This window comes from Chrysemys picta, chromosome 5 (assembly GCF_011386835.1).
Source record: "Chrysemys picta bellii isolate R12L10 chromosome 5, ASM1138683v2, whole genome shotgun sequence".
In the NCBI taxonomy this organism is placed as follows: domain Eukaryota; kingdom Metazoa; phylum Chordata; order Testudines; family Emydidae; genus Chrysemys; species Chrysemys picta.
In genome coordinates, this window is record NC_088795.1 from 103773289 (window position 1) to 103787673 (window position 14385).

The window sequence follows — 14385 nt, forward strand, 5'->3', positions numbered from 1 at the left end:
TTTTTTCTTTTAATTAGATAATATTTATTAGATTTTATCTAAACTAATGTAATTTGAGGTCTTCTGGGCTCATTTTTGTACAATCAAAACTTCTTCCCCCCCCCCCCCCCCCAAAACAGCAATCTGTCTGGATTCCCATTCCTGGGTATCGACTTCCATGCTGGAAGTCCTATAGTCTTACATTTTGAAGCTTTTATAGACCTGTAGAGCTACATTGGGCACTTTTCAGTACAGTACCATATGTAGGCTCTGCCTTTGTGAGCTCTTTTCTGACTACAAAGCTTCCCTTGGAATCTTCACTACTTCATAAACTGAGCCTTGTTGTAGTTTGTGGAGATGCTCAATAGCTTTGCAGCAGCCCTTAACCCCACTTTATCCTTTACTCCCTCTTTTGCACAGTTTTTCCTTTATTAGATTTAGTGCATCATTGGTTTTTGTTTCTTTGTCATCTCTTTCAGTTGTGGATGGAGGACAACACCTCAGAGACTTAAAGAAACATTTCATATCTGAATAAAATTTGAGCATCTTATGGACATGCATTCTGTGCAACCATGATTGGTTGGGTTCTGAGCTGTCTTGGGGCAGGGACTGTGTCTACCTCAAAGTTTGCACAATGCCTAGTGCAGTGAGGGGACCCACTGTAGTCATTACCAGAGTAGAAATAATGAATAATAATAAAGCAATAACATCACTGTGAATCACTGAGTTTCAAAAAGAATACCTGAAAGCCCATCTGGCTTTCTCTGAATCCTCAGTGGGTCGTACACAGGGTTAGCTCAGAGCACCTTAAAACTTCAGCCTAGAAGCAAAGGAGTTCCCATTCTGGGTGCTGAGAATCTGTGCCTGAGCTGCCCAATTGACGCAGCTCCATAGTCCGGCATGATGCCTTATACCATGTTTCTAGGATGCATCAAGGCTCAGTGTACTCAATGACTCTCTGACACTCTATGGTTCTCAACACCAACTCGATTTCTTCTGAGTGAAACATTGCTTTTGTTCTGCCCCAGTCATTTCCTGACTCTCAGCAAATGCTACCTGCAATGCACCGACCCTCTGACGTGATACAATTTCACAGTTGTTTGCTGTGAACTTTTTAATTTACTGGTTATTTTACAAAACCATGTATTTTTTCCTCAGATTTCAGCTGTCAGGAGGGATTGGTTTTCAAAAAGATTTAAACATGAAGATTCCATATGCTAGGGGATAAAGGATGTTTGTTTGCCCTACTTATATAGGCTGCTCCCCTTTAATATAATAACTTTGAATAGTTTCAAGGTCACCTGAAAATGAGTTTAAATCATAGCTGATATTAAACAATTAAATTTAGTGACCTTATTTATTTCTAAACATGCTTACTTAAATGTCAGAGTTATTTTGCCTCAGCTGTTACTACATATTAGACCTTTTCTTCTTGCTACACACGAGTCCGTCATTATTCCTGCAAAGAAAACCAAATAGTTTTAATGTTGTAATTATACTATATGCTTAGGATAGATCTCTTTCCAAACTGTCAGTCCATTGACAAGGTACAAGGTAGGGAGATCATAATCAGTAAATAGTGAAATAAATAGTTTATCAATGCAGGAGACTGCCTCTCAGGAACCTTTTTCAATATTATCAGTCTCTTTAGACACTGGTCAGTTAGGCCAAAGGCAGGGACACATTGGTAGTAGGTCCTTTCTTTGTGCTCTGGAAGGTGACACCAGCTCCTATCAGTAAGATATCCCAGTCATTATGGCTTAACATGATTGATAATGAACCACAAGTACCAACCCTCTCCTGGAGTAGGGGTGGTGATAACTAAGGGGAATGTTAAAGGCTAATATATGTACAGTAGAAACAGCTGACACAGCAGACTTGAGTTACTGGTCTCAGCACAAGCAGTAAGTGCAGAGGAATCACTGACCCTGGTAACAACTTTGTTGCATAGGTACTGGCAGGGTCCCTCTGTGTCTGGACAATAGCAGTAATGAACTGGAAAGTCATTCTGTAGCCATAGGTGCAGTAACCAGCAACACATTAGTGATACATAAGCTCTTATCATATCATGTGACCCCACCAGTTATTCAATGGTGTGATTACAGGCTCACCCAGCATGCTGAGAGTCCTACAGAGATGCAAATCTGCTATCTGGACCCAGCAAGAAGTATCAGAGATGCTGTGATAAATGAAGGGTGTGGGGTAGCTTCCTTTTATGGACACCCAACCAGCCAGTTAGCTATAAAGTCCCTCTTGGTGGCTGTTCTCTGCTTGCTTTACTTGTAAAGGGTTAACAGAGTTCCTCAGGTAAAGGAAAAGGAGTGGGCACCTGACCAAAAGAGCCAATGGGAGGGCTAGAATTTTTTTTAAATGGGGGGGAAAAAACTTTCCTTTGTTTGTGTGTGTGTCTCTCTGGGAAAGAGGGGGACAGAGGGCAGCAGGAATGCTGTGTCAGGCTTGAACCAGGTATACAAATTAATCTTTCATACCTAGAAGAAATAATTTGGATAGGGAATGTTTAGTTAGACACTATCAAGTTTATTTCTTATTTTGGCTTGTGCATCTCCTCCGTGCTAACCCCAGATGCTTTTGTTTGCTTGTAACCTTTAAGCTGAACCCCCAAGAAAGCTATTTTAGGTGCTCAATTTTTGTAATTGTTTCTTTTAAGAACTAGCAAAAAGCTTAAGTTCCAGATGTATTTTTCCCCTTTTTGTTTTTAATAAAATTTACCATTTTTAAGAACAGGATTGGATTTTTGGTGTCCTAAGAGATTTGTGTATATTGTTGATTAGCTGATAGCCATAGCTAATTTTCTTTGTTTTCTTTCTCAGCTCTTCCCCGGAGAGGGGATGGAAGGGCTTGAGGATACCCCACTGGAGGAATTCCCAAGTGCTCCTTCCTGGGTTCAAAGGGTTTTTTTTGCATTTGGGTGGTGGCAGTGTTTACCAAGCTAAGGTCAGAGAAAAAGCTATAACCTTGGGAGTTTAATACAAGCCTGGAGTGGCAAGTATTAATTTTTAAAATCCTTGCGGGCCCCCACTTCTTGCACTCGAGGTGCCAGAGTGGGGATTCAGCCTTGACAGATGCTCATGCACTGGAGATAATGTGGATGTGGTAGGTGGGGCCTATGTTTGAAGGCTGCATTAAAACAGTGTTTCCTCAGTAAACACAGCTGTAATTTTATTGAGTGTAATTTCAGAGAGCTTACCAGTTATGGTGCGAGAAACACTTGCTAGGCATGTGGGTGTTAATCAACTGCTAGAAACAATAAATAATGGGATGCTACCAAATGTGCTGGTTAGCACATGGCTATAGCCATATCCCTTTACAAGCTGAAAGCCCTCAACTGTTCATTGTGGGAGAAAGAAATTAGAGAAATGGCCCAGGTCCTGCCCTGAAGATAAGGTAGCCAGGTACCGCCATAACTCCAAGCTTCCTCTGACCGCCTGTTGGTCCAGCTTGTAACTTCAGGATCGACTGTAGGATATGCAGTTTCCCTGTTGGTGCTTCTGGACATGATTACTCCACTTTTGTCAGATGTGTTTTGGGGATACAAAAGGCTCAGGTGGCTCCTAAGACTAAACTTCTTACATTGCTTCCAGAGTTGTTGACCACCAGGTAGACACATCCAGGCGAAGGGTCCCTTCTTCCTGTCGTTCATCCTTCATAATAATAATCATAACTACCATTATTCTGGTGTGTGTTTTGACAAGGAGGACTCACCTTTATCTCTTAGACTGGAGCAGTTAAAGACATGGTGGGTGGACTCCTCTCGTGGCCTGACACACAGCGGAACAATATTCAATATTACTATTAGAGAGAACAATCAAAGGGAATCATTTTAATTCCCTCCCCCAGAGGTTTATGATAAGTCAATTATATTAAAATCTTACCTTATTAAATAATTTGCTTAAAATATTCACATGACAGCAACTGAGTGTTCCTATATTTCTCCCTCCCCAGAAGGAGCCAGACATCAGGGAGTCAGGAATCCAGACCTTCAGGTCATTTACCAGCCCAGGAGCTGGGGAAACAAAAGAGTACGTTTGGAAGCTGGAATGCCTGGAAGAGAGTGTGGCAGCCAGAGATTTGGCTGCAAAAGCTAGCTAACATGTTTCCCCAGTAATATTGAAGTAAGACAAATAAGAGTGTATTATGGGATTTTTCCATTTAGCCCATTTTTCAGACCACCTGAGAGTGGACTTTAACTGTTAGACTACAAACTAAATATATTTGGAGCAACACTAGATTGGATGTGTTAATGAAAAAAATTCCCGAAGTAGCAAATATTTCTTTTGGTACAGAATATACTAATTCATTTCCCAGAACTAATGTTAATTTTGCTGATTTGTTCATTCAATCAGAATTTAATACCCTCTATAGTGTAGAAAGTGAATGATCTTAAGTGTATACTGGTTGGCATTTGTATTTGTCTGAAACGAGTTTAGGAATCAAGGTCACCCTTTCAACATGAAATAATTGGAACAATCACATTTAGTGCATCTAATCACCAAAAATATATTTTTGCTCTATTACAGTGCATATAAAAGCTATTAGACTATTTGAAAAGCGTCCATTTCTGTAAATATTTAGCTACAGTAGTACTAGTGAAATGTTTATACAAAAGACATTTCAGCCACTTTTGCTATCTCCTGATGCTACTTTTTATTTCTAAGCAGATTAACATAAGTATAAAAATCATGGCTTAAAGGCCATTTATCGTATCCTCTTATCTGACAGGCATCAGGTTTAAGGAGTTTTCTTATCTGATACGCATCAGGTTTAAGGAGTTTTCTTAAGATAAGACAATTCTGAAAGCTTGGAATTATTCTGTTATAGTGCATTGTATTTTTTTTTTAATAAAAGAGCTTGTACAGTGAGGAAGATCATAAAAATGATAGATAGTCCTTCATCTGTATTTCCTTGTTTATGCTGTATTAAAATCTAAACATATTTTAACAGAACAAAGCATCAATATATGATGTTCAGTCTGCTGATGTTTAAGATATTTCTTTGGATGAAAGAATATATTAAAGTGTTGAAATGGTTTTAATCCTTTAGAAAATGGTTAGCTTTGGAACAAACAGCATTTGGTGATATTCTTAATGCACTGCCATCAGTGAACCATACCTCCTACTGGCATAATTTACATTCCAATGCTACATCAAAAAATAAAGATTAAAATGCTTTGCATCCTTAATGGGAATGCTAGGCACATTTTTAATGTTACAGTGGGTTGTTTCAGAAATGGAAACACTTGAAACATGAATTCAAATTTGTTTGAGAGAGAAAAGATGATGGACCAGATCTTAAGCGGCAGAGCAGCTACTTTGAACTGCAGCAGAAGAATCTGTATGTCATGACAGGATGACCTCAACATAGGGAGATCCGTAAGTGCTATATAGCTGGAGTGTGGGCTCCTGTACCACCTTGTTCCCTATTACTAGTGTAGGTGGAATTACTAGGAAAAAAAAGGTTGTGGAGAGAACCCCACTAAACCTTGCTGATTCCTATCTGACTTATAGGCTTCCTAGGTTATTGACATCTGGAAGACATTAGAATAGCCCCCTGACTACTCTATTGTGCCATGGGGCTGGCTCAGTATTTATTTAAGCCCAACTTTGCTGGCCCCTCCCCAATCCTGCACTGTGCTCTTGTAAGTCATAGCTGAAGATCTGGGCTATTGTCTTCAAACAGTCATGTGTTTTGGACTATATCCTTCCATTGATTCTTGAAAGGAATGCATATTCAATGCCAGGAGATATGCCAATTTATGTTTTACAGCTTGTTGTTTTCCACTGTACTGTGGAAATATCACTAATTCAAAGGGAAGAACCATTGTGAATTACTGAATGTTGTGAATCAATGAGTTTGGGAACACACTATAAAAGTAAGTATAAGTAGCCCAAAATATACTGTGACAACTGCAGTTTAATTTAATATTTATGTCATAATGTTCTAATATACTAATTTGATAGTATATTTTGTAAAACGTTGTAAAGTCTCCGTAACATGAGGCTTTACATTGGCACCCTGATATAAAATCTTTGTTGAAAGATGGAAAGAGACAGCCAGCTTGTTATGTGAATTATAATGTGTGCTATAATAATGACATATACAATCAAGAAAAAAAGTGAGATTTTCAAAGGTGATAGGGGGAATTACTAGTCCTTTATGGATCCAGTGCAAATCTCATTAGAGTCAATGGAGAAGAAATCTATTGACTTCAATAGAAATTGGATCAGACCCTTTATTCTAATAGGGCCTGATTCAAAGTACATTGAAATCAATGGTAGTCTAATCTTTACCAGTACAGTCAACATCACTGGTTAAACCACTCTGGGATTTTTGCTGATGGTTGCTGAAAATAATATTCTAATGTTTTCAATGGACACCGTTCCTATCTAATTATTAATTCAGACTATTTTATAGCTATTTCTCCTAAATTCTCTATTTTTGCTGAAATCTTCAGAATTTTAGCTGACTTCTCTATTATTATGCTGAACCAAGTGGTGGCAGTTATGAAATTGATTGATTCCACATTGTCATTTTCAAGGAGTTAAAATATTAAAGTAATCTCTGTTCCAAACAAAAGGAAAATGCAGTTACAACCAGAATGCACTCTCTACGATTTTCATTAACTTGAACTTTGTAACTTATGTGACAATAGAAAAGTAATAGGAGCATGTAACAGGTCAGGGCAACTGCACTCATATTTCCCCCTTGAAGATCTTGCAAGAGCACCCAGTCTAGGCTCATGCCTTTTAGCGGTCATATCTCTTGGGCAGATACCCATATCTCTCCCATTGTTGACCGGGATATTAAGGCTCCATATCACCCTAATTTACAATGTGATATCCCCAACCTAAAAGGCCAATGTCTGCACTTTGCTTTCTCTCCAGAGGCTATGCCCAGTTACAGGTTACCACACAGGTCTTTCTAAGCAAGCAAATGTATTCTTAACGTGAAAGCATTACAAAGAAAACATATTAAGAACAAACAAAAAAAAGAACCTACCCACATGCTAAAAAGCTTATAAGTCATCCCTCCCTCTCTCCCAACTCTACCCTCTGGGTCTAGTAAGTGTCAGTCCTTCAAAACCCACAGCTGGGTTTTCCCCATGGTTAATTTTCATAGCTGTTTGAGATTCAGAACAAGAAGAACAAATTGGGCAGTTCATACAGCTTGGATCTTTAATCTCCAGTCTCTGTGAACGGTAATCAGCAGACAATGACCCAATCCTCAGAGCATAGCTTCAAAAGGCAGGATTTTTTGCATAACCAGAGGTGGGGATTTGCATTTCCCAGGAAAATATTCCCTAGGAAATCCACTTCGCAATTATTGTCCTAAAAGGCCATTCTTGCCTGGCACAATTTCAAGGATATTTCAGGAAATTACCCATACCTGTCACAGAAGGAAAGTTATTAAACTCCTTCATGTTTTTCGTATTTACCAGTGTTATTTTAGGGAACTGCAAAATAGCAATGTTTTGGTGGCAATACAACTTCTACTTTTGCTTTTCCAGTTTGTGATCAACCAGCATTAACTTTTATTTGTTCCTTTTACTTATTGTTGTTTTTCCTTTTCATATTTTGACATTTTTCTGTCATTTTGGCAGAGTAGGTTGTGTTGCTGAAGGTTAAGAAACTGGCATCATGTTTTCTATTTTACATTTTTTCTGACATAATAAACATTGTTTCTCCACTTCTGCTGCAGTCAGCATTGGCCAGCATCTAATATAGCAAGGCCTTTAACAACTTAAAATTGCCCCTGTCATTATCTTGTCAGTTGTATTGAATGTTACTGACGAAAATCTTTCAAGAGCATTTTGACAGAGGGAACACTGTAGCACAGCGTTCATGAAACCACCAAGAATTTAAATCATGTGCAGAGACAGAAAGTAGTACAAGCACTGTTTGCCCAAAGCCAAAAAGTTAGATCACATGTTCTACAAATTCCATTCTTCAGGGTTAGAGTTTGGTGATTTGACGCTAATTAAAATATAAACACATACTAAAGGACTTGAGGCATAAAGATTAAAGCACAGAAGTAGTTATGCTTGAAGTCTACTGCACAAACAGGCTCAGATTATAACCTCTTTATATTGGTATAAACCCCAAGTGATTTCATTTAAGTCACTGCAGTTAAAGGATCTCAGTTGGTGTAAATTGGTGTAGCTCCACTGGAGTCAGAGCTATACCAATGTGCATTGGCTGAAACTCTGGCCTTTACACTCTTACTTTTGGTAAATGTTGGTGCTGGCCATTGCCAGGGACAGAAAACTGGACTCGATGGACCATAGGGCTCATCTATTATGGCAATACTGATGTTACTGGGAGTAAAATCTAGAACAAAAACTTAGGAAAACGTAACAGAGAGACACCCTGTCTTGCATATCAGGTAGCTTTATAAAAGTGAGGTTTGGTTCACTAAGAGAACTACAGTCATAAGACAGGAGGACTAAGAAGGAAAGAATCAGGAACCCAAGTTTACAAAGGGATTTAGGAGTCTAAAGCCCAGATTTAAGCATCTCTGCAATCCACAAAACCCTCACTCAGCTGCTGTCTAGCCCTGTAGACAACTTAACATACTTGTCTCCTATATTTCCACTGTAAAAGTACCATAGACATATAAGTTTCTGTTTCAGGGCATGCACATAGGTACCCTGGTGCCAACCTAAAACAGTAAAGTCCAAGTGTGGTCATGGATCCAGGTAAAAGATAGGTGCTGCCCTGCCGATCAATATGCATGCTCCCAGCTTGCCTAACTCTACCCAAAATGGCTGAGAGGGTAGACTCATAGACTCATAGACTTTAAGGTCAGAAGGGACCATTATGATCATCTGGTCTGACCCCCTGCATGTTGCAGGCCACAAAGCCGTCCCTACCCTTTCCCTTGACTCTGCCGTTGAAGTCCCCAAATCCTGTGGCTTAGTGACTTCAATTGGCAGAGAACCCTCCTGCTAGCGATCCCTGCCCCATGCTGTGGAGGAAGGCAAAAAACCTCCAGGGCCTCTGCCAATCTACCCTGGAGGAAAATTCCTTCCCGACCCCAAATATGGCGATCAGTAAAACCCCGAGCATGTAGGCAAGAGTCTCCAGCCTGACCCTCATTGGCCATTAGGCACGGTATTCATTTGGCTAAAATCATGTTTTTCCATTAAACCATTCCCTCCATAAACTTATCTAACTTAATCTTGAAACCAGACAGGTCCTTCGCCCCCACCGTTTCCCTCGGAAGGCTGTTCCAATATTTCACCCCTCTGACCGTCAGAAATCTTCGTCTTATTTCAAGCCTAAATTTCCCCACAGCCAGTTTATATCCGTTCGTTCTCGTGTCCACATTAGTGGTAGAAAGAGAGTAGGCAGCAGTGGTCTCTCTTGCAACTGCAACTTTTAGACCAATGGTTAGGAAACTCACCCAGGGTGTGAGAAACCCTAGTTTAATCCCGCCCTCCCATTTGATGAGAGAGGATTTGAGCAGGGGTTTCCCCGTCTCCCAGGACTATAGAGTCATTCATTCTCTTGGGTCCAATGCATATTTATATAAATTAGAATGGCTTCAATGACAGAGACTGAAAAATATCAACATCAGCATGTCCCATAGTCCAGTTTCTAAAGCATGCATTTGAGAGGTGGGGAACTCCTGTTCAAACCCCTTTTTGCTAATCAGGTAGAGTGGGGAGGTGAATCAGGGTTTCCCTATATCACAGGTGAGTGGTCTAATCAGTGGGCTAAAAGTTAAGGGAGGACGCTACTTCCTCCTTTCCCTATGTGACATTTTGGGGTCTTCCCAGGCCTGCAAGGGGTTCAGTCATCTTCTGCCTTGTGACCCTGGATGTCTTCTGATTATGCAGCTTTGGTCCAGAGCTCTGATCCCCAATAGCCTGGCATCGGCAGATATGCCTCACCCTAGCTTTACCCAACCTAATTACTTGCTGTCTAAACTTAGTATCTTTCCAGTCCCTAATTTGCCCCAACATAGTCCTACTGCAGGGACCAGTCCCTCTCACTGAACCCTCACACAGAAAGTGTTAGGTTCACTTCCTTTACAGGGACAGTAAAACCCTTCAACCTACTTGCTTTCTAGAAACACACATTGTACTGAACTTACATAGCACTGATGATTTATAGTGAAAGCAAAACATTTTTATTGAATAAAAGAGACTGGAGTAAGTGATATCAAGTAAAAGAGATCAAAGTAGAGATGGTTATAAACAAGTAAAAATGAAAACATGCATTTAAGAGTCATCTAGCAAAGTACAGTCTTTGTTCAAGATAGTTTCTCTCACCCTCAGTCTCCTTTCCAGCTTTTACTGGTTGCCCTGGCAAGGATCCATCACAGATCAAATTGCTTGGTTACTTTGTCTCTTAAACCAAAGGATAAAGATGGAGTCTCTGTCCCTTATATCCCCAATGGGATGTCTTCATCTTACAAGTCAGGAAGGCTCCCTGGAGATTCAGTCTCCTGTATCTTGCTGGATGCAGGAGTCTTGTTAATTCTCTGTCTATTGAGTTCAGAATCAGGATAACACCTGCTGGTTCAGCATGATGGCTTTCTTTACTGCTAATATGTAAATTGAGGTAAAGCCACATTCCTTGGCCTAGGATAGATTTATTTATTTCCCTTACCTAGTCTGTCTGGTCTTAAACATGTTCCAGTAATGTTATACGGAGGGAATTCATAACTTTACATGTAATGTTGGCACATGCATTTAACAATGATATTAATAACTGGCATGTTATTGGCTTTCATTTGATATCTTACAAGGCATATTTTGTATAATTGTTATTGCAGTACTGTGTAGGATGTCAATATAGGGGTTCCTGGTCATACTGTCCCCACTGGCCATTTCCTAAAGCAGTTCTTATAAGAAAGGCACCTGACTCCAGAAAAGGTTCTTCTGTCTGTGGATCACAAGCAGAGACAGGCATTCTGTATTAAATTAGATGAAATATATAGGTCCAAAGAGACAAAGGTGTGAAAATGACCCATATGCTGACCAACATTAAACAGTTTTTAAAAAGACTCAGAATTTGGTATATAGAGGCCCCAGCCTGCTTAGCACCATGACAAATGTTACAAATCCTTTAATTTTTTTTTATTAAAGATATGTAAAAAGAAGAAAACACATTTCAGATTAGGCAATAAGTGAGCTGTGTAAACTTGAAAGCTTGTCTCTCTCACCAACAGAAGTTGCTCCAATAAAAGACAGTACTTCACCCACGTTGTCTCTCTAATATCCTAGGACTGGTGATGCTACAACAACACTGCATACAAGTATTAAGTAAGGCTTTCATTTTAACAACATTTTTGTTTTCTTTCCATTTAGCTGGAGAAAATATTTAGAAGGACATTTGTCTGCTTCCTCCACTTCCCTTCACCCCCCACCTAATTTGATAATCTTTTAGATGGTAATAATTGTCCTTTTTTGTGGAAAGGGGAAAAAGTAAGTTGAGGTGGTCTGGTGCTATTATTGTTGCTGTTGCTAGAGTCCAACCCCCATCTTCTGGAAACTAAACAAGAGAAATACAAACTAAAGGGCACAGAAAAGAACAGCAAAGAAAGAAAATGCAGCTGCTGTTTCTGGTGTTGACTGTCACTTGCTACCTCACAGCTGGAAAACTACAGGTAAGGCACTTTATTTTATTAGCCATTCCAAGTCCTGGCAAATTCATGCCATAGCATTGCACTATTTAGGGTATTTCTTTTAGTTGTCTCTCTGATCACAGGCTTACAGCAGTGTTGCAAAATATACAGTATTGGCCTGCTAAACCATCTTAATAGATGGAAAGAAAATTAGAGGGATAGGAGAGAGAAGAAATAAAGTGGGGAAGAAAAAGGAAACATGATGGGGAGGAGAGTCTCACGTTGCAGCTGATGACTGGGAGTTAGCTGGAGCTGGTAGAGGTGGCGATGTCATTTGGGTCCCTTTCTGCCTCTGGCCTGGTTTGTCTGTGTCCAGGACACTTCATGGGATTAGAATGATGAAGACTCAGCAGTGACATGGTAGATCCTGGAGTACGAGGAGATAGTGGGGGTTGGAGACATGATGGTGACACTCATTTCTTTCCTGTTCATCCATCTCCTAGTCAGCAGTTGTCAGACAGTTTCTTCCTCTGCTAATCCCCCCATCCCTCCCTGGCCCAAAAGTCTTTTATTTAAAAAAAATTCAGAAAGGGAATAATGGGTGGAATATCCCCCCCCCCTTTTTTTGTGTCAAATCTGCCTAATTCCAACACAACAATTTTGGTCCATTTATTTCTGGTCCTACACTTTTCTTGTTTAGTAGGCATGATCTTAACACAATCCTTGAGTAATATCAGGCTTTTTCACTTAGACTAACGCAGTCTGCCTCCCTTTTGCAACCTTTTCCCACTAACATTTGTTGTTATAACTTTCACTCATTCTTTACAGTTGAGCTCACAATTAGGTTAAATTTATAGACTCAATTATCACAACAGGTGCCACCTCCAGCTTATACTTAGGTGTCCAAATCCCTTAGGACACACACCTCTCTTGTAGCTTAAGCTCCTATTGGCTAGCTTAAGCGGCTCCCCACCTAGTGGGCTGGCTTTTTCTCAGGTCTCTATATCTTCCCACACAATATATAGGGAGCCAAAGTGCCTAACATAGGATTTGTGGATTCCAGTGGTTTTCAAGGTTTGTACAAGTCCCTTTGTGATCCAGGCCATGGTCCCTTATTTTTAAGGCATACTTTAAATTTCATGGGGAAAGAAAGTGTCCCTAAATTCATTCAGCAAAATTTACAGAAGGCAATGAGATTTATGCAGTTACTATTGTAAACCCATAAGTTGGGGGCTCTCAAACTGGGGGTTGGGACCCCTCAGAGGGTCATGAGGTTATTACATGGTGGATTGTGAGCTGTCAGCCTCGACCCTAAACCCCGCTTTGCCTCCAGCATTTATAATGGTGTTAAATATATTTAAAAGTGTTTTTAATTTATAAAGGTGATCGCACTCAGAGGCTTGCCAGTACAAAAGTTTGAGAACCACTGCCATAAGTGCACAGTCACATCACCAGGGAGCATTGATCTTCCCCCCTTCTTTTACCCTGGATCCCCTCATTTTTCCCAACCTCATCCATCCCCAATAATGAATTGTATTTGGAAACGAAGGGGGTCCAACTTATTTTTTTTTTCCCCTAAAGACCATGGTCATTTATCTATTCTCCAGATATTTTACAAACCTTAATCTGACCAGTTCGGGAGGGCAGAACATGCCCTAGAGCAGGGCTTTTCTCTTCACTCACTGAAGGCCACTGCCATCAGTTTATCATCCCAATTTATCTGAAGGGGATCTGGTTTTGCAGAATTTACTTTTGTAAATTCAATAGAGATTTCATATAAGGAGACAAAGGGAGGTAGAGACCTATTTCCATTAGCACACCCTTCCCAATTTACAATATAATTCAGTGCTAAGCACAACTCAGCTGGTCTCAAAACAAAATAAAAACCTCTTTTTATCATAATGGAAGCATTTTATCATTATTATTTTATTTTTAGAATTTAATCTAGTCAAAAGATGGATTAGCAATGGTACATCCCCTTAACCATATGCCCATAACCTCAGGACAGACAACCATCTGGAATTTCCTGGCTAAATTTTTGCCCTCCACAAACACATTTCATGCTTATAGTTGGTGTTTGGATATCTTTACTCATATCCATCTGCTCAGATGGCATTAATCCTGCATTCATGTCAGTCTTTTTCACTAGGACACAGGTGCCAGACATTGATTGGTTTAGATTGGCAGCCTGGATAAAATTGCAAATGCCATCTCTTTTTCTGGACATACAACTCTTTTCTTTATGACATCAATTCTATATTGGCCTCACATGTTGCTTTACATCTGATCATAACTATTACCACAATTGTGGCAAAATTATACCTTAATACTGGAAGAAGAGAACATGTGTAGTTCCATAACACCGATAATTCCACCACATTATAGGAAGGTAAGTCAAGGTCAGAAAAGGAGACCCCCACAAAAAATAAGACATTATATTAGTAGTAGTAGTATTAAGAGTTTGTATTATGGCAATATTGAAGGGTCATTGTAAGAACTCTAAAGGGGTTCACTTGATCAGCAGAAGATTCAGTGGACCACAGTAGAATATTATTTATTTATTTTTCTTTTGTGGTAGTACCCAAAGGCCTCAAACAAGATCAGGTTCTCATTGCATTAGGTGTTTTACAAACACACAAGAAAGCAGGATTTCTGTCCTGAAGAGATTAGAGTCTATGGACTTGATCCAAATCCCAATAAAGTCAATGTGAATTTTTCTTTTCACATCAGGGAGTTTTGGATTAGGCCCTAATCCAAGGCAAGACACAGTGAGGAAAACAGATAGTATGAGGGAAGTTATAAATCTGGGAAAACATA